Raw genomic sequence first — 22,622 nt, forward strand, 5'->3', positions numbered from 1 at the left:
CAGGTATAAGAATTGCCAGCAGAAAGTAGGCGCCTGGACTTGGATACGTCTGAGTATGTACAGGCACACAGGAAAGGCTCATGCGACGTCCTGACTCTCTGCAGACGTAGAGTAGCGCATCAGGAAGGGTACACTTGGCAAGTGTTGATTTGAGCGAGCACACCGCCAGCTTAGCGCCAGTCAGCCTCTGTGGCCTAATGGATAAGGCATCGGTCTCCTAAACCGGGGATTGTGGGTTCGAGTCCCACCAGAGGTACACGTTTTACTCACTGGGGCAAAATCACTCTCACCACATACAGCTGTAATAGTTGAGAAAGCTGGCGTTTCTGAGTGCTTACAGGTATCACAGGTATGACGACGATATGAAAATACGCACTTACTGACAACCAAAAACGAAACGACGGCCATTATCAATCGACCTATTAGCAGCGGAAGTGTTTCAAAGCGTGATGGCGCTGTGAAAGGAAACGCTATTTTGAAATTGCTTGTTGGTAAACAGTATGACCCATATGAATAGTCACTTACCTGTCTTGTGTGCAGGACTTACAGTCCAGAAAGGGAATAGCCTAAGACGGCAGGTATAAGAATTGCCAGCAGAAAGTAGGCGCCTGGACTTGGATACGTCTGAGTATGTACAGGCACACAGGAAAGGCTCATGCGACGTCCTGACTCTCTGCAGACGTAGAGTAGCGCATCAGGAAGGGTACACTTGGCAAGTGTTGATTTGAGCGAGCACACCGCCAGCTTAGCGCCAGTCAGCCTCTGTGGCCTAATGGATAAGGCATCGGTCTCCTAAACCGGGGATTGTGGGTTCGAGTCCCACCAGAGGTACACGTTTTACTCACTGGGGCAAAATCACTCTCACCACATACAGCTGTAATAGTTGAGAAAGCTGGCGTTTCTGAGTGCTTACAGGTATCACAGGTATGACGACGATATGAAAATACGCACTTACTGACAACCAAAAACGAAACGACGGCCATTATCAATCGACCTATTAGCAGCGGAAGTGTTTCAAAGCGTGATGGCGCTGTGAAAGGAAACGCTATTTTGAAATTGCTTGTTGGTAAACAGTATGACCCATATGAATAGTCACTTACCTGTCTTGTGTGCAGGACTTACAGTCCAGAAAGGGAATAGCCTAAGACGGCAGGTATAAGAATTGCCAGCAGAAAGTAGGCGCCTGGACTTGGATACGTCTGAGTATGTACAGGCACACAGGAAAGGCTCATGCGACGTCCTGACTCTCTGCAGACGTAGAGTAGCGCATCAGGAAGGGTACACTTGGCAAGTGTTGATTTGAGCGAGCACACCGCCAGCTTAGCGCCAGTCAGCCTCTGTGGCCTAATGGATAAGGCATCGGTCTCCTAAACCGGGGATTGTGGGTTCGAGTCCCACCAGAGGTACACGTTTTACTCACTGGGGCAAAATCACTCTCACCACATACAGCTGTAATAGTTGAGAAAGCTGGCGTTTCTGAGTGCTTACAGGTATCACAGGTATGACGACGATATGAAAATACGCACTTACTGACAACCAAAAACGAAACGACGGCCATTATCAATCGACCTATTAGCAGCGGAAGTGTTTCAAAGCGTGATGGCGCTGTGAAAGGAAACGCTATTTTGAAATTGCTTGTTGGTAAACAGTATGACCCATATGAATAGTCACTTACCTGTCTTGTGTGCAGGACTTACAGTCCAGAAAGGGAATAGCCTAAGACGGCAGGTATAAGAATTGCCAGCAGAAAGTAGGCGCCTGGACTTGGATACGTCTGAGTATGTACAGGCACACAGGAAAGGCTCATGCGACGTCCTGACTCTCTGCAGACGTAGAGTAGCGCATCAGGAAGGGTACACTTGGCAAGTGTTGATTTGAGCGAGCACACCGCCAGCTTAGCGCCAGTCAGCCTCTGTGGCCTAATGGATAAGGCATCGGTCTCCTAAACCGGGGATTGTGGGTTCGAGTCCCACCAGAGGTACACGTTTTACTCACTGGGGCAAAATCGCTCTCACCACATACAGCTGTAATAGTTGAGAAAGCTGGCGTTTCTGAGTGCTTACAGGTATCACAGGTATGACGATGATATGAAAATACGCACTTACTGACAACCAAAAACGAAACGACGGCCATTATCAATCGACCTATTAGCAGCGGAAGTGTTTCAAAGCGTGATGGCGCTGTGAAAGGAAACGCTATTTTGAAATTGCTTGTTGGTAAACAGTATGACCCATATGAATAGTCACTTACCTGTCTTGTGTGCAGGACTTACAGTCCAGAAAGGGAATAGCCTAAGACGGCAGGTATAAGAATTGCCAGCAGAAAGTAGGCGCCTGGACTTGGATACGTCTGAGTATGTACAGGCACACAGGAAAGGCTCATGCGACGTCCTGACTCTCTGCAGACGTAGAGTAGCGCATCAGGAAGGGTACACTTGGCAAGTGTTGATTTGAGCGAGCACACCGCCAGCTTAGCGCCAGTCAGCCTCTGTGGCCTAATGGATAAGGCATCGGTCTCCTAAACCGGGGATTGTGGGTTCGAGTCCCACCAGAGGTACACGTTTTACTCACTGGGGCAAAATCACTCTCACCACATACAGCTGTAATAGTTGAGAAAGCTGGCGTTTCTGAGTGCTTACAGGTATCACAGGTATGACGACGATATGAAAATACGCACTTACTGACAACCAAAAACGAAACGACGGCCATTATCAATCGACCTATTAGCAGCGGAAGTGTTTCAAAGCGTGATGGCGCTGTGAAAGGAAACGCTATTTTGAAATTGCTTGTTGGTAAACAGTATGACCCATATGAATAGTCACTTACCTGTCTTGTGTGCAGGACTTACAGTTCAGAAAGGGAATAGCCTAAGACGGCAGGTATAAGAATTGCCAGCAGAAAGTAGGCGCCTGGACTTGGATACGTCTGAGTATGTACAGGCACACAGGAAAGGCTCATGCGACGTCCTGACTCTCTGCAGACGTAGAGTAGCGCATCAGGAAGGGTACACTTGGCAAGTGTTGATTTGAGCGAGCACACCGCCAGCTTAGCGCCAGTCAGCCTCTGTGGCCTAATGGATAAGGCATCGGTCTCCCAAACCGGGGGTTGTGGGTTCGAGTCCCACCAGAGGTACACGTTTTACTCACTGGGGCAAAATCACTCTCACCACATACAGCTGTAATAGTTGAGAAAGCTGGCGTTTCTGAGTGCTTACAGGTATCACAGGTATGACGACGATATGAAAATACGCACTTACTGACAACCAAAAACGAAACGACGGCCATTATCAATCGACCTATTAGCAGCGGAAGTGTTTCAAAGCGTGATGGCGCTGTGAAAGGAAACGCTATTTTGAAATTGCTTGTTGGTAAACAGTATGACCCATATGAATAGTCACTTACCTGTCTTGTGTGCAGGACTTACAGTTCAGAAAGGGAATAGCCTAAGACGGCAGGTATAAGAATTGCCAGCAGAAAGTAGGCGCCTGGACTTGGATACGTCTGAGTATGTACAGGCACACAGGAAAGGCTCATGCGACGTCCTGACTCTCTGCAGACGTAGAGTAGCGCATCAGGAGGGGTACACTTGGCAAGTGTTGATTTGAGCGAGCACACCGCCAGCTTAGCGCCAGTCAGCCTCTGTGGCCTAATGGATAAGGCATCGGTCTCCTAAACCGGGGATTGTGGGTTCGAGTCCCACCAGAGGTACACGTTTTACTCACTGGGGCAAAATCACTCTCACCACATACAGCTGTAATAGTTGAGAAAGCTGGCGTTTCTGAGTGCTTACAGGTATCACAGGTATGACGACGATATGAAAATACGCACTTACTGACAACCAAAAACGAAACGACGGCCATTATCAATCGACCTATTAGCAGCGGAAGTGTTTCAAAGCGTGATGGCGCTGTGAAAGGAAACGCTATTTTGAAATTGCTTGTTGGTAAACAGTATGACCCATATGAATAGTCACTTACCTGTCTTGTGTGCAGGACTTACAGTCCAGAAAGGGAATAGCCTAAGACGGCAGGTATAAGAATTGCCAGCAGAAAGTAGGCGCCTGGACTTGGATACGTCTGAGTATGTACAGGCACACAGGAAAGGCTCATGCGACGTCCTGACTCTCTGCAGACGTAGAGTAGCGCATCAGGAAGGGTACACTTGGCAAGTGTTGATTTGAGCGAGCACACCGCCAGCTTAGCGCCAGTCAGCCTCTGTGGCCTAATGGATAAGGCATCGGTCTCCTAAACCGGGGATTGTGGGTTCGAGTCCCACCAGAGGTACACGTTTTACTCACTGGGGCAAAATCACTCTCACCACATACAGCTGTAATAGTTGAGAAAGCTGGCGTTTCTGAGTGCTTACAGGTATCACAGGTATGACGACGATATGAAAATACGCACTTACTGACAACCAAAAACGAAACGACGGCCATTATCAATCGACCTATTAGCAGCGGAAGTGTTTCAAAGCGTGATGGCGCTGTGAAAGGAAACGCTATTTTGAAATTGCTTGTTGGTAAACAGTATGACCCATACGAATAGTCACTTACCTGTCTTGTGTGCAGGACTTACAGTTCAGAAAGGGAATAGCCTAAGACGGCAGGTATAAGAATTGCCAGCAGAAAGTAGGCGCCTGGACTTGGATACGTCTGAGTATGTACAGGCACACAGGAAAGGCTCATGCGACGTCCTGACTCTCTGCAGACGTAGAGTAGCGCATCAGGAAGGGTACACTTGGCAAGTGTTGATTTGAGCGAGCACACCGCCAGCTTAGCGCCAGTCAGCCTCTGTGGCCTAATGGATAAGGCATCGGTCTCCTAAACCGGGGATTGTGGGTTCGAGTCCCACCAGAGGTACACGTTTTACTCACTGGGGCAAAATCACTCTCACCACATACAGCTGTAATAGTTGAGAAAGCTGGCGTTTCTGAGTGCTTACAGGTATCACAGGTATGACGACGATATGAAAATACGCACTTACTGACAACCAAAAACGAAACGACGGCCATTATCAATCGACCTATTAGCAGCGGAAGTGTTTCAAAGCGTGATGGCGCTGTGAAAGGAAACGCTATTTTGAAATTGCTTGTTGGTAAACAGTATGACCCATATGAATAGTCACTTACCTGTCTTGTGTGCAGGACTTACAGTTCAGAAAGGGAATAGCCTAAGACGGCAGGTATAAGAATTGCCAGCAGAAAGTAGGCGCCTGGACTTGGATACGTCTGAGTATGTACAGGCACACAGGAAAGGCTCATGCGACGTCCTGACTCTCTGCAGACGTAGAGTAGCGCATCAGGAAGGGTACACTTGGCAAGTGTTGATTTGAGCGAGCACACCGCCAGCTTAGCGCCAGTCAGCCTCTGTGGCCTAATGGATAAGGCATCGGTCTCCTAAACCGGGGATTGTGGGTTCGAGTCCCACCAGAGGTACACGTTTTACTCACTGGGGCAAAATCACTCTCACCACATACAGCTGTAATAGTTGAGAAAGCTGGCGTTTCTGAGTGCTTACAGGTATCACAGGTATGACGACGATATGAAAATACGCACTTACTGACAACCAAAAACGAAACGACGGCCATTATCAATCGACCTATTAGCAGCGGAAGTGTTTCAAAGCGTGATGGCGCTGTGAAAGGAAACGCTATTTTGAAATTGCTTGTTGGTAAACAGTATGACCCATATGAATAGTCACTTACCTGTCTTGTGTGCAGGACTTACAGTTCAGAAAGGGAATAGCCTAAGACGGCAGGTATAAGAATTGCCAGCAGAAAGTAGGCGCCTGGACTTGGATACGTCTGAGTATGTACAGGCACACAGGAAAGGCTCATGCGACGTCCTGACTCTCTGCAGACGTAGAGTAGCGCATCAGGAAGGGTACACTTGGCAAGTGTTGATTTGAGCGAGCACACCGCCAGCTTAGCGCCAGTCAGCCTCTGTGGCCTAATGGATAAGGCATCGGTCTCCTAAACCGGGGATTGTGGGTTCGAGTCCCACCAGAGGTACACGTTTTACTCACTGGGGCAAAATCACTCTCACCACATACAGCTGTAATAGTTGAGAAAGCTGGCGTTTCTGAGTGCTTACAGGTATCACAGGTATGACGACGATATGAAAATACGCACTTACTGACAACCAAAAACGAAACGACGGCCATTATCAATCGACCTATTAGCAGCGGAAGTGTTTCAAAGCGTGATGGCGCTGTGAAAGGAAACGCTATTTTGAAATTGCTTGTTGGTAAACAGTATGACCCATATGAATAGTCACTTACCTGTCTTGTGTGCAGGACTTACAGTCCAGAAAGGGAATAGCCTAAGACGGCAGGTATAAGAATTGCCAGCAGAAAGTAGGCGCCTGGACTTGGATACGTCTGAGTATGTACAGGCACACAGGAAAGGCTCATGCGACGTCCTGACTCTCTGCAGACGTAGAGTAGCGCATCAGGAAGGGTACACTTGGCAAGTGTTGATTTGAGCGAGCACACCGCCAGCTTAGCGCCAGTCAGCCTCTGTGGCCTAATGGATAAGGCATCGGTCTCCTAAACCGGGGATTGTGGGTTCGAGTCCCACCAGAGGTACACGTTTTACTCACTGGGGCAAAATCACTCTCACCACATACAGCTGTAATAGTTGAGAAAGCTGGCGTTTCTGAGTGCTTACAGGTATCACAGGTATGACGACGATATGAAAATACGCACTTACTGACAACCAAAAACGAAACGACGGCCATTATCAATCGACCTATTAGCAGCGGAAGTGTTTCAAAGCGTGATGGCGCTGTGAAAGGAAACGCTATTTTGAAATTGCTTGTTGGTAAACAGTATGACCCATATGAATAGTCACTTACCTGTCTTGTGTGCAGGACTTACAGTTCAGAAAGGGAATAGCCTAAGACGGCAGGTATAAGAATTGCCAGCAGAAAGTAGGCGCCTGGACTTGGATACGTCTGAGTATGTACAGGCACACAGGAAAGGCTCATGCGACGTCCTGACTCTCTGCAGACGTAGAGTAGCGCATCAGGAAGGGTACACTTGGCAAGTGTTGATTTGAGCGAGCACACCGCCAGCTTAGCGCCAGTCAGCCTCTGTGGCCTAATGGATAAGGCATCGGTCTCCTAAACCGGGGATTGTGGGTTCGAGTCCCACCAGAGGTACACGTTTTACTCACTGGGGCAAAATCACTCTCACCACATACAGCTGTAATAGTTGAGAAAGCTGGCGTTTCTGAGTGCTTACAGGTATCACAGGTATGACGACGATATGAAAATACGCACTTACTGACAACCAAAAACGAAACGACGGCCATTATCAATCGACCTATTAGCAGCGGAAGTGTTTCAAAGCGTGATGGCGCTGTGAAAGGAAACGCTATTTTGAAATTGCTTGTTGGTAAACAGTATGACCCATATGAATAGTCACTTACCTGTCTTGTGTGCAGGACTTACAGTTCAGAAAGGGAATAGCCTAAGACGGCAGGTATAAGAATTGCCAGCAGAAAGTAGGCGCCTGGACTTGGATACGTCTGAGTATGTACAGGCACACAGGAAAGGCTCATGCGACGTCCTGACTCTCTGCAGACGTAGAGTAGCGCATCAGGAAGGGTACACTTGGCAAGTGTTGATTTGAGCGAGCACACCGCCAGCTTAGCGCCAGTCAGCCTCTGTGGCCTAATGGATAAGGCATCGGTCTCCTAAACCGGGGATTGTGGGTTCGAGTCCCACCAGAGGTACACGTTTTACTCACTGGGGCAAAATCACTCTCACCACATACAGCTGTAATAGTTGAGAAAGCTGGCGTTTCTGAGTGCTTACAGGTATCACAGGTATGACGACGATATGAAAATACGCACTTACTGACAACCAAAAACGAAACGACGGCCATTATCAATCGACCTATTAGCAGCGGAAGTGTTTCAAAGCGTGATGGCGCTGTGAAAGGAAACGCTATTTTGAAATTGCTTGTTGGTAAACAGTATGACCCATATGAATAGTCACTTACCTGTCTTGTGTGCAGGACTTACAGTCCAGAAAGGGAATAGCCTAAGACGGCAGGTATAAGAATTGCCAGCAGAAAGTAGGCGCCTGGACTTGGATACGTCTGAGTATGTACAGGCACACAGGAAAGGCTCATGCGACGTCCTGACTCTCTGCAGACGTAGAGTAGCGCATCAGGAAGGGTACACTTGGCAAGTGTTGATTTGAGCGAGCACACCGCCAGCTTAGCGCCAGTCAGCCTCTGTGGCCTAATGGATAAGGCATCGGTCTCCTAAACCGGGGATTGTGGGTTCGAGTCCCACCAGAGGTACACGTTTTACTCACTGGGGCAAAATCACTCTCACCACATACAGCTGTAATAGTTGAGAAAGCTGGCGTTTCTGAGTGCTTACAGGTATCACAGGTATGACGACGATATGAAAATACGCACTTACTGACAACCAAAAACGAAACGACGGCCATTATCAATCGACCTATTAGCAGCGGAAGTGTTTCAAAGCGTGATGGCGCTGTGAAAGGAAACGCTATTTTGAAATTGCTTGTTGGTAAACAGTATGACCCATATGAATAGTCACTTACCTGTCTTGTGTGCAGGACTTACAGTTCAGAAAGGGAATAGCCTAAGACGGCAGGTATAAGAATTGCCAGCAGAAAGTAGGCGCCTGGACTTGGATACGTCTGAGTATGTACAGGCACACAGGAAAGGCTCATGCGACGTCCTGACTCTCTGCAGACGTAGAGTAGCGCATCAGGAAGGGTACACTTGGCAAGTGTTGATTTGAGCGAGCACACCGCCAGCTTAGCGCCAGTCAGCCTCTGTGGCCTAATGGATAAGGCATCGGTCTCCTAAACCGGGGATTGTGGGTTCGAGTCCCACCAGAGGTACACGTTTTACTCACTGGGGCAAAATCACTCTCACCACATACAGCTGTAATAGTTGAGAAAGCTGGCGTTTCTGAGTGCTTACAGGTATCACAGGTATGACGACGATATGAAAATACGCACTTACTGACAACCAAAAACGAAACGACGGCCATTATCAATCGACCTATTAGCAGCGGAAGTGTTTCAAAGCGTGATGGCGCTGTGAAAGGAAACGCTATTTTGAAATTGCTTGTTGGTAAACAGTATGACCCATATGAATAGTCACTTACCTGTCTTGTGTGCAGGACTTACAGTTCAGAAAGGGAATAGCCTAAGACGGCAGGTATAAGAATTGCCAGCAGAAAGTAGGCGCCTGGACTTGGATACGTCTGAGTATGTACAGGCACACAGGAAAGGCTCATGCGACGTCCTGACTCTCTGCAGACGTAGAGTAGCGCATCAGGAAGGGTACACTTGGCAAGTGTTGATTTGAGCGAGCACACCGCCAGCTTAGCGCCAGTCAGCCTCTGTGGCCTAATGGACAGTTCCGCTTGAGACGCGACAGCGATCGCACGTGCTGTGTATTCGATCCGCCGTTTCCCTCGGGTTGTGACTATTTACTTTCTGTGTGTGACGTTTCTTTGTCTTCTTTTCTTCGTTGTTTCGTCGCCTTAGTGTTTGTGTTGTGTCTTGTGTTGTATAGCGGCTCTTGCCGCATTAATTAAGTGTTATGGCTTCCCGGTTGTTTCCGCGGAAGTGTACTCTCAGTTTTCAGTTTAACAAGGCTACCAGGAATGTTCAACCAACTTCGTTGGAAATTCACGAATGGATTGTGGATACGATTGGCATTACATCGGACCAGGTACATACGGCGTATTTTGACACAGCACTTTACTGCTTTTTTGTGAAATTGTTGAACCCGGTTTTGCTTGATAAGATTTTACTTAAACATGGTGAGCAAGTGTCGTTCCGTCATAGAGATGGTTCTGTTAGCAGTGTTACTGTTTCAAATGCTGAAATTACGTATACCACAGTTCGGGTTTATAATTTACCCCCTGAAGTTGAAAACAGTTACCTCAAGGAAGCTTTGCTTGGTTATGGTACCGTTCGGTCAATTCGAAATGAACGTTGGTCTGCACAACATAAGCTGCAATGTTATAATGGTGTCAGATCGGTTGAAATGCATATTAAGTCGAACATACCGTCCCATCTGGTTGTATGTGGTTATCGTGTTCATCTTACTTATGAGGGGCAAGTTGGTACGTGTTTTCTATGTAATGAAAATGGTCATGTTCGTGCTAATTGCCCTAAGCGGGTGTTTGTGCTTAAAAATGGGCTAGCACAACGCCGCAAATTAACGGTTGCCGATCTTGTGCCAGCAGCTTCCTCCACTGTCTCGTGTCAGCCTCCTGCAGTAGATTCTTCACAACGGGTGACACCTTCCTCTGATGCAGGTTTTCCCCCGTTACCCACTCGCCCAGATGTATCGGCTGCTTCTACACCGATCCCGTCTGTTTCCAATAACAAACGCCGTCGTGCTAGTGATACCGGTAGCACTGATGACGAAGCTGCTGTTTCGCAGCCGGTTTGCGGATCTGACGAGAGACTTCCGGAATCTCCCATGCTTGTTTTGGATTCTGTTCCCACTGTGTCTCCTGCTTTGCCTGATGACGTCAAACTTGCTGCCACGCCGTCGGCGCAAGAGCCCCAACATTCGGTCGAGGTGGTGTTGACATCCCCCCCGACACAGGCATCACCACATGTTGACGACACTTCGGTGCAGACAGCTGTTTGTCGGAAAATCGCTTCTAGAACTGCGCGCTCCGCTTCAGCGGATTCCAACCCTATCTCTCCACCTCCTACACTTCCAATACCTACACCTTCTGATGCCGGTGCCGATGTTCCTGATGCAGTTTTCCCCTTGCTTGCTCCTTCTTCTGATTCCTCTCGCCCTGCTAATCCTTCGGATGCCTTGGTTGACGTGCCTGATCTCGAACCCCCCACTCCACCTGCTCTTGAATCTGGTGTGCATCAGATACGCCGTCGGGTGAAAGTGCCCCCCAATCTTCACGCGGTGCGGAAAAAACACAAGCATGCAAAGGATGACTCTGATTCCGTTGATTCCGGGCAATCACCCTCTGCCATGTCTGATGTTGATGATCTGGATGTCGTTGCTTCTAATGTGGTGTAATTAGGGTTCATTTTCCCTTTTGTTTTGTTGATGTTGCAGGCGTACACGTTTATTACCTTAAATATAAATAGCATTCAATCTGCTCTGAAGTTAGCGTCTCTGCAGCAGTTCATTTATGACTCTGCAGCTGATGTTGTTTTCCTGCAGGAAGTCTCCGTTGCACACCTGTTTGTTCCTGGCTTTCGCACTATTCTAAATTTTGCGCCTGAGTTTTCCACAGGTACTGCCTTACTAATTCGTGACGGTATCCCCGTTACCGAAATTGAGCTCTTAGACTCGGGAAGGGGTATTGGTTGTCGGTTATTTGACACAACCTTGGTTAATATTTACGCCCCCTCTGGTTCCAGCAAACGGCAGGAAAGGTCTCGTTTTTATAAAGAGGATCTGATTTATCTTTTACGCAAAAATCCTGCGACTTTGATATTGGGGGGTGATTTTAATTGTGTATTACAAGCTAAGGACCAATCGCCTCATTTTAATTATTGTTTCGAGCTACATTCTCTTGTACGTCAACTACGACTACGCGATGCGTGGGAGGTTAAACACCCCACTTTAGTTAAATTTACATTTTTTACTGCCACGTCAAGTAGTCGACTGGACCGATTGTATATTTCTGATCCCCTTAGTGTTTCTGTTTTAAATGTAGATGTTATTCCAGCCAGTTTTACGGATCATTGTGCCCTTGCGGTTATAATTAATTTGGAGCGTCAGCCTCTTAAACTTTATCGGCCGCTGTGGAAATTAAATGTCTCCTTGCTCGATGACCCTGACATCGAACCTCTAATACAGACGGCGTGGGACATGTGTTTACGTTCTCTGCGATACTATCCGTCTAAGCTTCACTGGTGGATCCACTGTGCGAAGCCAAAACTACGTCGCACTTTAATGTCCTACAGTTATAATAGAGCGCGAGATCTGAAACTGACTTTTGAGTATTATTATTCGGTGCTTCGCGAACTTTATGATACTTCTGGAATGACAGGTGCCCACCTTTCTGAGATTCGGAAAATTAAAGCCAAGCTCCTTAGTATTAAACGGCTTCAGATGGAAGGATTGAAGATTAAATCTAAACCGCCGTCCACCTTAGCACATGAAATGACTTCCATGTACCACCTGTTTCGTCACCACAAGAACCGTCGACGTGTATTGATTGACGGCCTTATGGCAGCTGATGGTTGCCGGCTTACCTTACAGAATCAAATAACCCATGAACTTACCTGCTACTATGAGACCTTATATGCTGTGGCTGATTCTGATCCGCTTGATGTTGATGAGATTTTAACTGCTATCCCATCAGTTTTAACAGAGGACCATAATGTGGAATTTTTAGCTCCTTTTACTGCAGACGAAATTTCAGCTTTCATTGCTTGTTCACCATCTCACAAATCTCCTGGTCCGGATGGCCTTCCTAAGGAATTTTTTGTTCGCTTTTGGACTATTATAGGGCCTGTTTTTACGGATATTGTAAATGAAATCTTGAATGGTAGCACAATTCCAGCCGATTTCAAGAGAGGTACGGTTGTCCTGATACCAAAATCTGCTGGTTTGAAGACAGCTTGTGACTTTCGTCCTTTAACCCTTTTAAATTTTGATTATAAGACGGCTGCTAGGGCTGTTAATGCACGTCTATCCCTCTTGCTTACACCTGTGATAACTCCTTGTCAAAGCTGCTTTCCAGGGCGCTCCATATTGACTCCTCTGGCGGGGTATCGTGATGTCGTGTCGATTGTCGCTGTCACCAATATTTCCTGTGCGCTTTTATTTGTTGATTTTAGTAAGGCTTTTGATCGTGTGTCCCATTCGTTTTTAGAGCTTCTGCTGCGCCGACTCGGTTTTAATGAAAAGGCGCTGCTGGTACTTAAGAATATGACGACTGGTATTTCTGCTAAGATTGACGTTAATGGCCAGCTAACGAAGGTCATTGATATTAAACGTGGCGTCCCGCAAGGTAGCCCTTTATCCATGACCCTTTATGCTCTCTCCCTTCAACCACTCCTCTCTCGTCTCAACTCGACACTTCGTGGTCTTACGATTTCTGGGGTTACCCTGACAGCAACAGCTTATGCTGATGATATGGTTGTTTTGCTTCGTTCCGCCGCCGAAGTGCCGCAGTTGAAAATGGAACTAGATAAATTTTCTGCGGCCTCCGGCTCTCGTCTCAACCCCCGTAAAAGCAAACTTCTGAATTTGCGGGGCTTTGAAAATGTGGTTGTTCCGTGGGTTACGGCTGTTGAACACCATACACATTTAGGCATCTATCTTGAACGGTGTCCTCTTCGTATGGCTGCAAAAAATTGGCAAGTGGCCATTTCCAAGCTTCAAGGTGTTTTATTCGAACACTCATGGCGTTCGATACCGCTACTGCAAAAAAAGCGTGTATTAGACACTTATGTTTTATGTAAAGTATATTACGTTGCTCAGTTGTTTCCGCTTCCCCGAATGCAGGGTGCAAAAATGGTCCAGCTTATCAACAGATATATTTGGCGGGGGCACATTTTTAAATTACGTTGTGATGTTCTTACGAAGCCGCGTCTTGCGGGCGGCTTGTCGTTCACCGATGTCCGTGTCAAGGCTGCGGCCCTTTATGTTAAGCGCACCCTCCATCTTTTATTTTCTGAGTCCCCGACTGTTACTTCGCGATTATTCCATGTCGTTCGTCCTGCGAGCTTGTCACCGCCTATTAACGTAGGGCCTCTAAATGCGAAGCTACGGCATGTTCGGGACTTCTACATTGAGATTAGTTATCTGGATCTCCACTTCCAACGTCGTCCTGTTTTTACTATGCGAACACTGCTTGACAAATGGCACAGGTCTTCTTCTTCCATCCCGATTGTTTTGCAATATCCCCGTTTTAATTGGCGTCACATATGGACGAATATTAGCTTACCCGTTCATTCAGCACCTGTTGCCTCCCTATGGTATAAGGTAGTTCACCAGCTGATTCCTACGAATGAACGACTTCATCGCATAGGTTTAAGTGTCTCTCCGCTTTGTCAAACGTGTGGTTGTGTTGATACACTCCGACACCGATTTACCTGCGCTGACCGTCTTCGCATGTGGTACTGGCTGCGCCGACGATTGGCGTTACTCACCAGGAGCTCGGAATCGGCATTTACAACTGATATTCTCTGCTGGCCGGACACGGTTTTTTATCCCGGGACAAAGAACAATACCATTATGTGGCTTCTTGGCCGTTACATTTTTGCAGTGGTTGATGGTGATGGTATTTCCGATTTTATTTCGTTTATTGGTTACATGCTTCATGAGTACTGGACGCAACAATCTTTCCCACATCTTAAGAGGGACTTTGCGAATATGCTTAGTATTGTCTTCGAAAAGCAGGGGATTGGTTAAGTTTCCACTTCTCTTGATCGCTCCTGCGCCAGTTACATTAATGGCACCGGTATAGGGGCATACTGATCTCACTTCACGATAGGGAAGACATTCTCGCTAGCTCTTACTTATTTTGCTTTCCTGCCAAGTTTTACCTGTTTGGATAGACACTGCATCACAAGCCCCGTGTCCACATATAAGTATCATAAGACTCTGAACCAAGGGAAATTACTACGTATTGGTGCCACTGTGCTTCAGTGCAGGGAGGAGGAGACGTCATGGCCAGGCCTCGGATTTCGACCCCTGCCCAACGCGCCTCCCCCGAGCTGCACTGGGTCAACACAGTGAAAGAAATACAAAAAGAAAAAAAATGGATAAAGCATAAAAAAAATGGATAAGGCGTCGGACTTCGTACAAAAAAAAAAAAATGGATAAGGCAAAAAAAAAAAAAGTCGGTAGAGCATGAGACTCTTAATCTCAAGGTTGTGGGTTCGAGCCCCACGCTGGGCGGCGCCAAATTTTGTGTCTACGCGGATGCAACCTGCGCCCCTCTCGTGAGCCTTGCGTAATGAACGTAACGGGTTGCAACGATGCCCAGCTTCGTATGAATATCAGAGGAATGGTTTTTGAAGCTGAAAGTAACTCTGAAATGAAATAAATGTGTTTTGGAATTTTAGGCGTACATCGATATCGTGTGAGATGTGTAGGAAAGCAGCAGCTGTGCTAACTAAATACAAATAATGGTCGCTAATGCGGTGCGTTTCCAGCTGAAGGGCTCCGATTCACTAGTCCATAAGAATAAAGTACCCGAAAAGTGCGCTAGGTGGCAAAGAAAAAAAAAAAAAAAAAAAAAAAGTGGTTAAGGCGTCTGACTTGAAATCAGATTCCCTCTGGGAGCGTAGGTTCGAGTCCTGCCGACTGCGGAAATTTTCTCGCTCTCAAAAGATGGACGTTTCAGCTGCATCCTAGCAGTTGCGTCACTACTAAACACGTGGGTCACCAGCAATGTGCAGTACTATTTGATCCAGGGCGCAGCGTTACAGTCGCGTCCAGAAGCCGCAGCTCATCTCCTCGTCTCACAGTCCATTTTAGCTTGCAGACGATGACGTGTAGCAATTTATGAGCTAACGCAAAAAAAAAAAAAAAAAAAAAAAAAAAAAAAAAAAAATGGATAAGGCATCGGTCTCCTAAACCGGGGATTGTGGGTTCGAGTCCCACCAGAGGTACACGTTTTACTCACTGGGGCAAAATCACTCTCACCACATACAGCTGTAATAGTTGAGAAAGCTGGCGTTTCTGAGTGCTTACAGGTATCACAGGTATGACGACGATATGAAAATACGCACTTACTGACAACCAAAAACGAAACGACGGCCATTATCAATCGACCTATTAGCAGCGGAAGTGTTTCAAAGCGTGATGGCGCTGTGAAAGGAAACGCTATTTTGAAATTGCTTGTTGGTAAACAGTATGACCCATATGAATAGTCACTTACCTGTCTTGTGTGCAGGACTTACAGTTCAGAAAGGGAATAGCCTAAGACGGCAGGTATAAGAATTGCCAGCAGAAAGTAGGCGCCTGGACTTGGATACGTCTGAGTATGTACAGGCACACAGGAAAGGCTCATGCGACGTCCTGACTCTCTGCAGACGTAGAGTAGCGCATCAGGAAGGGTACACTTGGCAAGTGTTGATTTGAGCGAGCACACCGCCAGCTTAGCGCCAGTCAGCCTCTGTGGCCTAATGGATAAGGCATCGGTCTCCTAAACCGGGGATTGTGGGTTCGAGTCCCACCAGAGGTACACGTTTTACTCACTGGGGCAAAATCACTCTCACCACATACAGCTGTAATAGTTGAGAAAGCTGGCGTTTCTGAGTGCTTACAGGTATCACAGGTATGACGACGATATGAAAATACGCACTTACTGACAACCAAACACGAAACGACGGCCATTATCAATCGACCTATTAGCAGCGGAAGTGTTTCAAAGCGTGATGGCGCTGTGAAAGGAAACGCTATTTTGAAATTGCTTGTTGGTAAACAGTATGACCCATATGAATAGTCACTTACCTGTCTTGTGTGCAGGACTTACAGTTCAGAAAGGGAATAGCCTAAGACGGCAGGTATAAGAATTGCCAGCAGAAAGTAGGCGCCTGGACTTGGATACGTCTGAGTATGTACAGGCACACAGGAAAGGCTCATGCGACGTCCTGACTCTCTGCAGACGTAGAGTAGCGCATCAGGAAGGGTACACTTGGCAAGTGTTGATTTGAGCGAGCACACCGCCAGCTTAGCGCCAGTCAGCCTCTGTGGCCTAATGGATAAGGCATCGGTCTCCTAAACCGGGGATTGTGGGTTCGAGTCCCACCAGAGGTACACGTTTTACTCACTGGGGCAAAATCACTCTCACCACATACAGCTGTAATAGTTGAGAAAGCTGGCGTTTCTGAGTGCTTACAGGTATCACAGGTATGACGACGATATGAAAATACGCACTTACTGACAACCAAAAACGAAACGACGGCCATTATCACTTGACCTATTAGCAGCGGAAGTGTTTCAAAGCGTGATGGCGCTGTGAAAGGAAACGCTATTTTGAAATTGCTTGTTGGTAAACAGTATGACCCATATGAATAGTCACTTACCTGTCTTGTGTGCAGGACTTACAGTTCAGAAAGGGAATAGCCTAAGACGGCAGGTATAAGAATTGCCAGCAGAAAGTAGGCGCCTGGACTTGGATACGTCAGAGTATGTACAGGCACACAGGAAAGGCTCATGCGACGTCCTGACTCTCTGCAGACGTAGAGTAGCGCATCAGGAAGGGTACACTTGGCAAGTGTTGATTTGAGCGAGCACACCGCCAGCTTAGCGCCAGTCAGCCTCTGTGGCCTAATGGATAAGGCATCGGTCTCCTAAACCGGGGATTGTGGGTTCGAGTCCCACCAGAGGTACACGTTTTACTCACTGGGGCAAAATCACTCTCACCACATACAGCTGTAATAGTTGAGAAAGCTGGCGTTTCTGAGTGCTTACAGGTATCACAGGTATGACGACGATATGAAAATACGCACTTACTGACAACCAAAAACGAAACGACGGCCATTATCAATCGACCTATTAGCAGCGGAAGTGTTTCAAAGCGTGATGGCGCTGTGAAAGGAAACGCTATTTTGAAATTGCTTGTTGGTAAACAGTATGACCCATATGAATAGTCACTTACCTGTCTTGTGTGCAGGACTTACAGTTCAGAAAGGGAATAGCCTAAGACGGCAGGTATAAGAATTGCCAGCAGAAAGTAGGCGCCTGGACTTGGATACGTCAGAGTATGTACAGGCACACAGGAAAGGCTCATGCGACGTCCTGACTCTCTGCAGACGTAGAGTAGCGCATCAGGAAGGGTACACTTGGCAAGTGTTGATTTGAGCGAGCACACCGCCAGCTTAGCGCCAGTCAGCCTCTGTGGCCTAATGGATAAGGCATCGGTCTCCTAAACCGGGGATTGTGGGTTCGAGTCCCACCAGAGGTACACGTTTTACTCACTGGGGCAAAATCACTCTCACCACATACAGCTGTAATAGTTGAGAAAGCTGGCGTTTCTGAGTGCTTACAGGTATCACAGGTATGACGACGATATGAAAATACGCACTTACTGACAACCAAAAACGAAACGACGGCCATTATCAATCGACCTATTAGCAGCGGAAGTGTTTCAAAGCGTGATGGCGCTGTGAAAGGAAACGCTATTTTGAAATTGCTTGTTGGTAAACAGTATGACCCATATGAATAGTCACTTACCTGTCTTGTGTGCAGGACTTACAGTTCAGAAAGGGAATAGCCTAAGACGGCAGGTATAAGAATTGCCAGCAGAAAGTAGGCGCCTGGACTTGGATACGTCAGAGTATGTACAGGCACACAGGAAAGGCTCATGCGACGTCCTGACTCTCTGCAGACGTAGAGTAGCGCATCAGGAAGGGTACACTTGGCAAGTGTTGATTTGAGCGAGCACACCGCCAGCTTAGCGCCAGTCAGCCTCTGTGGCCTAATGGATAAGGCATCGGTCTCCTAAACCGGGGATTGTGGGTTCGAGTCCCACCAGAGGTACACGTTTTACTCACTGGGGCAAAATCACTCTCACCACATACAGCTGTAATAGTTGAGAAAGCTGGCGTTTCTGAGTGCTTACAGGTATCACAGGTATGACGACGATATGAAAATACGCACTTACTGACAACCAAAAACGAAACGACGGCCATTATCAATCGACCTATTAGCAGCGGAAGTGTTTCAAAGCGTGATGGCGCTGTGAAAGGAAACGCTATTTTGAAATTGCTTGTTGGTAAACAGTATGACCCATATGAATAGTCACTTACCTGTCTTGTGTGCAGGACTTACAGTCCAGAAAGGGAATAGCCTAAGACGGCAGGTATAAGAATTGCCAGCAGAAAGTAGGCGCCTGGACTTGGATACGTCTGAGTATGTACAGGCACACAGGAAAGGCTCATGCGACGTCCTGACTCTCTGCAGACGTAGAGTAGCGCATCAGGAAGGGTACACTTGGCAAGTGTTGATTTGAGCGAGCACACCGCCAGCTTAGCGCCAGTCAGCCTCTGTGGCCTAATGGATAAGGCATCGGTCTCCTAAACCGGGGATTGTGGGTTCGAGTCCCACCAGAGGTACACGTTTTACTCACTGGGGCAAAATCACTCTCACCACATACAGCTGTAATAGTTGAGAAAGCTGGCGTTTCTGAGTGCTTACAGGTATCACAGGTATGACGACGATATGAAAATACGCACTTACTGACAACCAAAAACGAAACGACGGCCATTATCAATCGACCTATTAGCAGCGGAAGTGTTTCAAAGCGTGATGGCGCTGTGAAAGGAAACGCTATTTTGAAATTGCTTGTTGGTAAACAGTATGACCCATATGAATAGTCACTTACCTGTCTTGTGTGCAGGACTTACAGTTCAGAAAGGGAATAGCCTAAGACGGCAGGTATAAGAATTGCCAGCAGAAAGTAGGCGCCTGGACTTGGATACGTCTGAGTATGTACAGGCACACAGGAAAGGCTCATGCGACGTCCTGACTCTCTGCAGACGTAGAGTAGCGCATCAGGAAGGGTACACTTGGCAAGTGTTGATTTGAGCGAGCACACCGCCAGCTTAGCGCCAGTCAGCCTCTGTGGCCCACATCGCTGTACTTGTGCTTCGCCGAGTGCTGTCCGTCCGTTAATCTCCGTGTTCGTTCCTGTTCCTTGTGATCTGATCGCTCTTTCTGGTCTTGCTGCTGCTACGTGGAATTTCGGTTGTTTAACCGAAATTGCTTCGCTGAATTAACCATGGCTACAAACCTCAGGAAGAATACTCTGGTATTTGCGTTTGACAAGGAATCCCGTCCTGTTCAGCCGACATCCCTGGAAATAGATGACTGGATTACACAGGTAATTGGACTAAATTCTGAAACCGTTCATACCTGGCAACTGGATCAGGAAAAATACTGTGTTTTTGTCAAGTTAATCAGTGCTTCGACTGTTGATAAAGTGTTACGAAAGTGGGGCTATGAAGTAGATTTTGTGCATAGAAATGGTTATAAAAGTAAGGTTTCCATCTATAGAGCGGACATTCATTACAAAACCGTTCGTGTCTTGAATCTTCCCATTGAAATTGAAAATGATAAGATTAAGGAAGCTCTTTCAAACTACGGAGACGTTAAATCAATTGCAAATGAAAGATGGTCGCCTCGCTTTAAACTGCAGTGTTTTAACGGTGTCCGCAGTGTAGAGATGGACGTTAAGACGAATATTCCGTCCCACATAACTGTTTGTGGGTATAAGGCACAAATTGTTTATACAGGTCAGGAAGCTACATGTCATATATGTAACGAAACCGGCCACTTCAGACAGGAATGTCCGCGGCGAACTGTTGTTCTTAAAAGTAATTTGATACAGCGTCAGAAGCTTACCTTAAATGATCTGTTACCAAAGAATAGCCCGGAACAACTGGTTGAGGATGTTAACGCAGCAGGCCAAACTGATGTGTCCCTTCACGATAACAGTCAATTTCCCCCGTTAATAACAAAAGGAAACCCTGTTGCCACTACTCGTGAAACTGAAACGCAACCGAAAAAACGACCTCTGGAGATAACTGATAGTTGTTCAGAGGACGAGCTGTCTTGTCCCACTCCCTCACTACGCAAGCAAAAACAGTGCGATGAGGAGGCAGAGGAACCTGAAGGCAAAATGCGAATGGAAACTAATGAACAGAAAGATAATACACATACGGTACCAGAAAATGAAGGGGGTGTAAACAGCATTAATTTGCAAGAAACAACAGGTGCAGTAGGCGATTGCAAAGATCAGAATCTATCTGATAATAAACAAATTCAGGGAGAGGTTGCAAAACTGCAGTCTCCATTTGTTTCCCTCGATCAGAAAGTGAGTGAAATTCATAAAGAACGAGGAAGTGGTGGCCAAACTGAAATCACGGTCAACACCTCAGGGCAGGCGCCGGCAACAGAAATTGCGAAAGCGTCTGCTGCTGCTCCAGATAAGCCGCGAAGTAAAATACCGACGCAACCAAATGAGAATGTAGCTCGTAACCAAGGGAAGGGAAAATCCGGTAGGGGCGACCCAAGCCCAAAGAATGTTCAGTCCGAAACGGTCGTACACGAATCACTGGAGGAAACATCAGAAAGTTTACCAGGAAATCATTCTGCTTGCGTTACAAGAGAAAACATCAGAAGCAGAAAAAAACGGGACAGTAACTAATAAACAGATGGAAGTGTTATTCCATGTTCAGCCTTCCGAGAAAACTGTTACAGCTTAGCTGAAACCTGAACCAAAGGAAACTAAATTAGTTCATCAAAACAACTACATAGTGAAAACACAATGACGCAATCTTATTCTGTCACCACTATAAACATAAATAAAATCACGACCGGTTTGAAATTATCGGCCCTTAAGGAATTTCTGTACGAATCCGCGACTGATATTGCCCTATTACAAGAAGTTCTAGTTTCGGACTTGATAATTCCCGGCTTTGTCAGTTACATAAATGTGTCTCCCGAAACAAGTGCTGGAACAGCTATTTTGGTGAGGGAAGGGATTACAGTAAGCGAGGTGGAACGACTGGAATCCGGAAGGGGAATAGGACTAAATATCTATGATGTGACTATCATCAACTTGTACGCCCCTTCAGGAAGTTCTCATCGAGCTGACAGGGCACGTTTCTTCAAAGATGACCTGATATACTTGTTAAGGAAATCGCCAAGACAGTTATTACTAGGAGGTGATTTTAATTGTGTTTTAAATCGAAAAGATCAGTTACCTAATTTTAATTTCTCAAGTGAACTAAAACTACTAGTTACTGGTTTAGAATTAAAAGATATATGGGAAATCAAATACCCCTCCACTGTTGAGTTCACTTATGTCACGGCAACATCACGTAGCAGGATTGATAGACTATATATTTCTAAAAATCTTGAAACTTCCGTGACAAAAGTAGAAACCATTCCTACGTACTTTTCAGATCATTCAAGTGTCTTAGCTTGCATAAATCTAAAAAGACAGCCGGTTCACCGATTCAAGAATCAGTGGAATTTGAACACTTCCTTGTTAGTAAATCATGATTTAGAAGATCTGATTAAAGAAACATGGGCAATATGCCTGCGAGCCAGTAGTAGATATGCCACTGCTATTGACTGGTGGGTTAAAATGGCAAAGCCAAAGTTGAAGAAAGTTCTTATTCAATACAGTGCCCAGAGCGCAAGGGAAATGAAATGCACTATAGAGTATTACTATTCCGTTTTGAGAGATCTATATGATCAAGTCTCCGCAGGTTCCTCACTTCGGATAGCAGACATCAAAAAAGTCAAAGCCAAGTTACTTAATATCAAGAGAAGTCAAATGGAAGGGTTGAAAATAAAATCGAAGGCAAATTCGGTGTCAGAAGATGAAATTACTTCCCTATACCATTTAGTGAAGCATACGAAAAACGGGAGAAGGACTTTTATCGATGAAATTCGAACAAAACACGGTACGACTCTCAGAACCCAGCACGATATCATGAACGAGATTTATCGCTACTATTGCGAGCTATATTCTGTACATCAAAGTAGTGATGCTTCCTTGGAAGAATTCCTTGACATCCTAGCCCCACAGCTGACAGAAGATGACAACGAAAATTTTCTAGAGGTTGTCAGTGAAGAAGACGTGTATGAGACTCTGTGCGCCTCACC

General features: G+C 46.5%; 22 non-coding genes across 22 annotated transcripts; all 22 read left to right on the forward strand.

Annotated features, from left to right (window-relative positions):
- The first annotated feature begins 183 nt into the window (after positions 1-183).
- On the forward strand, positions 184-256 carry Trnar-ccu. The gene has a single exon. It is a non-coding gene; the product is annotated as a tRNA-Arg (tRNA).
- Positions 257-758: 502 nt separating this feature from the next.
- Positions 759-831, forward strand: Trnar-ccu. Its single transcript has one exon. It is a non-coding gene; the product is annotated as a tRNA-Arg (tRNA).
- A 502-nt stretch (positions 832-1,333) lies between these two features.
- Positions 1,334-1,406, forward strand: Trnar-ccu. The gene has a single exon. It is a non-coding gene; the product is annotated as a tRNA-Arg (tRNA).
- Positions 1,407-1,908: 502 nt separating this feature from the next.
- Trnar-ccu lies at positions 1,909-1,981 on the forward strand. The gene has a single exon. It is a non-coding gene; the product is annotated as a tRNA-Arg (tRNA).
- A 502-nt stretch (positions 1,982-2,483) lies between these two features.
- Positions 2,484-2,556, forward strand: Trnar-ccu. Its single transcript has one exon. It is a non-coding gene; the product is annotated as a tRNA-Arg (tRNA).
- A 502-nt stretch (positions 2,557-3,058) lies between these two features.
- On the forward strand, positions 3,059-3,131 carry Trnag-ccc. The gene has a single exon. It is a non-coding gene; the product is annotated as a tRNA-Gly (tRNA).
- Positions 3,132-3,633: 502 nt separating this feature from the next.
- On the forward strand, positions 3,634-3,706 carry Trnar-ccu. Its single transcript has one exon. It is a non-coding gene; the product is annotated as a tRNA-Arg (tRNA).
- A 502-nt stretch (positions 3,707-4,208) lies between these two features.
- On the forward strand, positions 4,209-4,281 carry Trnar-ccu. Its single transcript has one exon. It is a non-coding gene; the product is annotated as a tRNA-Arg (tRNA).
- A 502-nt stretch (positions 4,282-4,783) lies between these two features.
- On the forward strand, positions 4,784-4,856 carry Trnar-ccu. The gene has a single exon. It is a non-coding gene; the product is annotated as a tRNA-Arg (tRNA).
- Positions 4,857-5,358: 502 nt separating this feature from the next.
- On the forward strand, positions 5,359-5,431 carry Trnar-ccu. Its single transcript has one exon. It is a non-coding gene; the product is annotated as a tRNA-Arg (tRNA).
- A 502-nt stretch (positions 5,432-5,933) lies between these two features.
- Positions 5,934-6,006, forward strand: Trnar-ccu. Its single transcript has one exon. It is a non-coding gene; the product is annotated as a tRNA-Arg (tRNA).
- Positions 6,007-6,508: 502 nt separating this feature from the next.
- On the forward strand, positions 6,509-6,581 carry Trnar-ccu. The gene has a single exon. It is a non-coding gene; the product is annotated as a tRNA-Arg (tRNA).
- A 502-nt stretch (positions 6,582-7,083) lies between these two features.
- Positions 7,084-7,156, forward strand: Trnar-ccu. The gene has a single exon. It is a non-coding gene; the product is annotated as a tRNA-Arg (tRNA).
- A 502-nt stretch (positions 7,157-7,658) lies between these two features.
- On the forward strand, positions 7,659-7,731 carry Trnar-ccu. Its single transcript has one exon. It is a non-coding gene; the product is annotated as a tRNA-Arg (tRNA).
- Positions 7,732-8,233: 502 nt separating this feature from the next.
- On the forward strand, positions 8,234-8,306 carry Trnar-ccu. The gene has a single exon. It is a non-coding gene; the product is annotated as a tRNA-Arg (tRNA).
- Positions 8,307-8,808: 502 nt separating this feature from the next.
- Trnar-ccu lies at positions 8,809-8,881 on the forward strand. Its single transcript has one exon. It is a non-coding gene; the product is annotated as a tRNA-Arg (tRNA).
- A 7,231-nt stretch (positions 8,882-16,112) lies between these two features.
- On the forward strand, positions 16,113-16,185 carry Trnar-ccu. The gene has a single exon. It is a non-coding gene; the product is annotated as a tRNA-Arg (tRNA).
- A 502-nt stretch (positions 16,186-16,687) lies between these two features.
- On the forward strand, positions 16,688-16,760 carry Trnar-ccu. The gene has a single exon. It is a non-coding gene; the product is annotated as a tRNA-Arg (tRNA).
- A 502-nt stretch (positions 16,761-17,262) lies between these two features.
- Positions 17,263-17,335, forward strand: Trnar-ccu. The gene has a single exon. It is a non-coding gene; the product is annotated as a tRNA-Arg (tRNA).
- Positions 17,336-17,837: 502 nt separating this feature from the next.
- Trnar-ccu lies at positions 17,838-17,910 on the forward strand. The gene has a single exon. It is a non-coding gene; the product is annotated as a tRNA-Arg (tRNA).
- A 502-nt stretch (positions 17,911-18,412) lies between these two features.
- On the forward strand, positions 18,413-18,485 carry Trnar-ccu. The gene has a single exon. It is a non-coding gene; the product is annotated as a tRNA-Arg (tRNA).
- A 502-nt stretch (positions 18,486-18,987) lies between these two features.
- On the forward strand, positions 18,988-19,060 carry Trnar-ccu. Its single transcript has one exon. It is a non-coding gene; the product is annotated as a tRNA-Arg (tRNA).
- Positions 19,061-22,622: the final 3,562 nt, after the last annotated feature.

Source organism: Schistocerca americana, chromosome 1 (genome assembly GCF_021461395.2).
Source record: "Schistocerca americana isolate TAMUIC-IGC-003095 chromosome 1, iqSchAmer2.1, whole genome shotgun sequence".
In the NCBI taxonomy this organism is placed as follows: domain Eukaryota; kingdom Metazoa; phylum Arthropoda; class Insecta; order Orthoptera; family Acrididae; genus Schistocerca; species Schistocerca americana.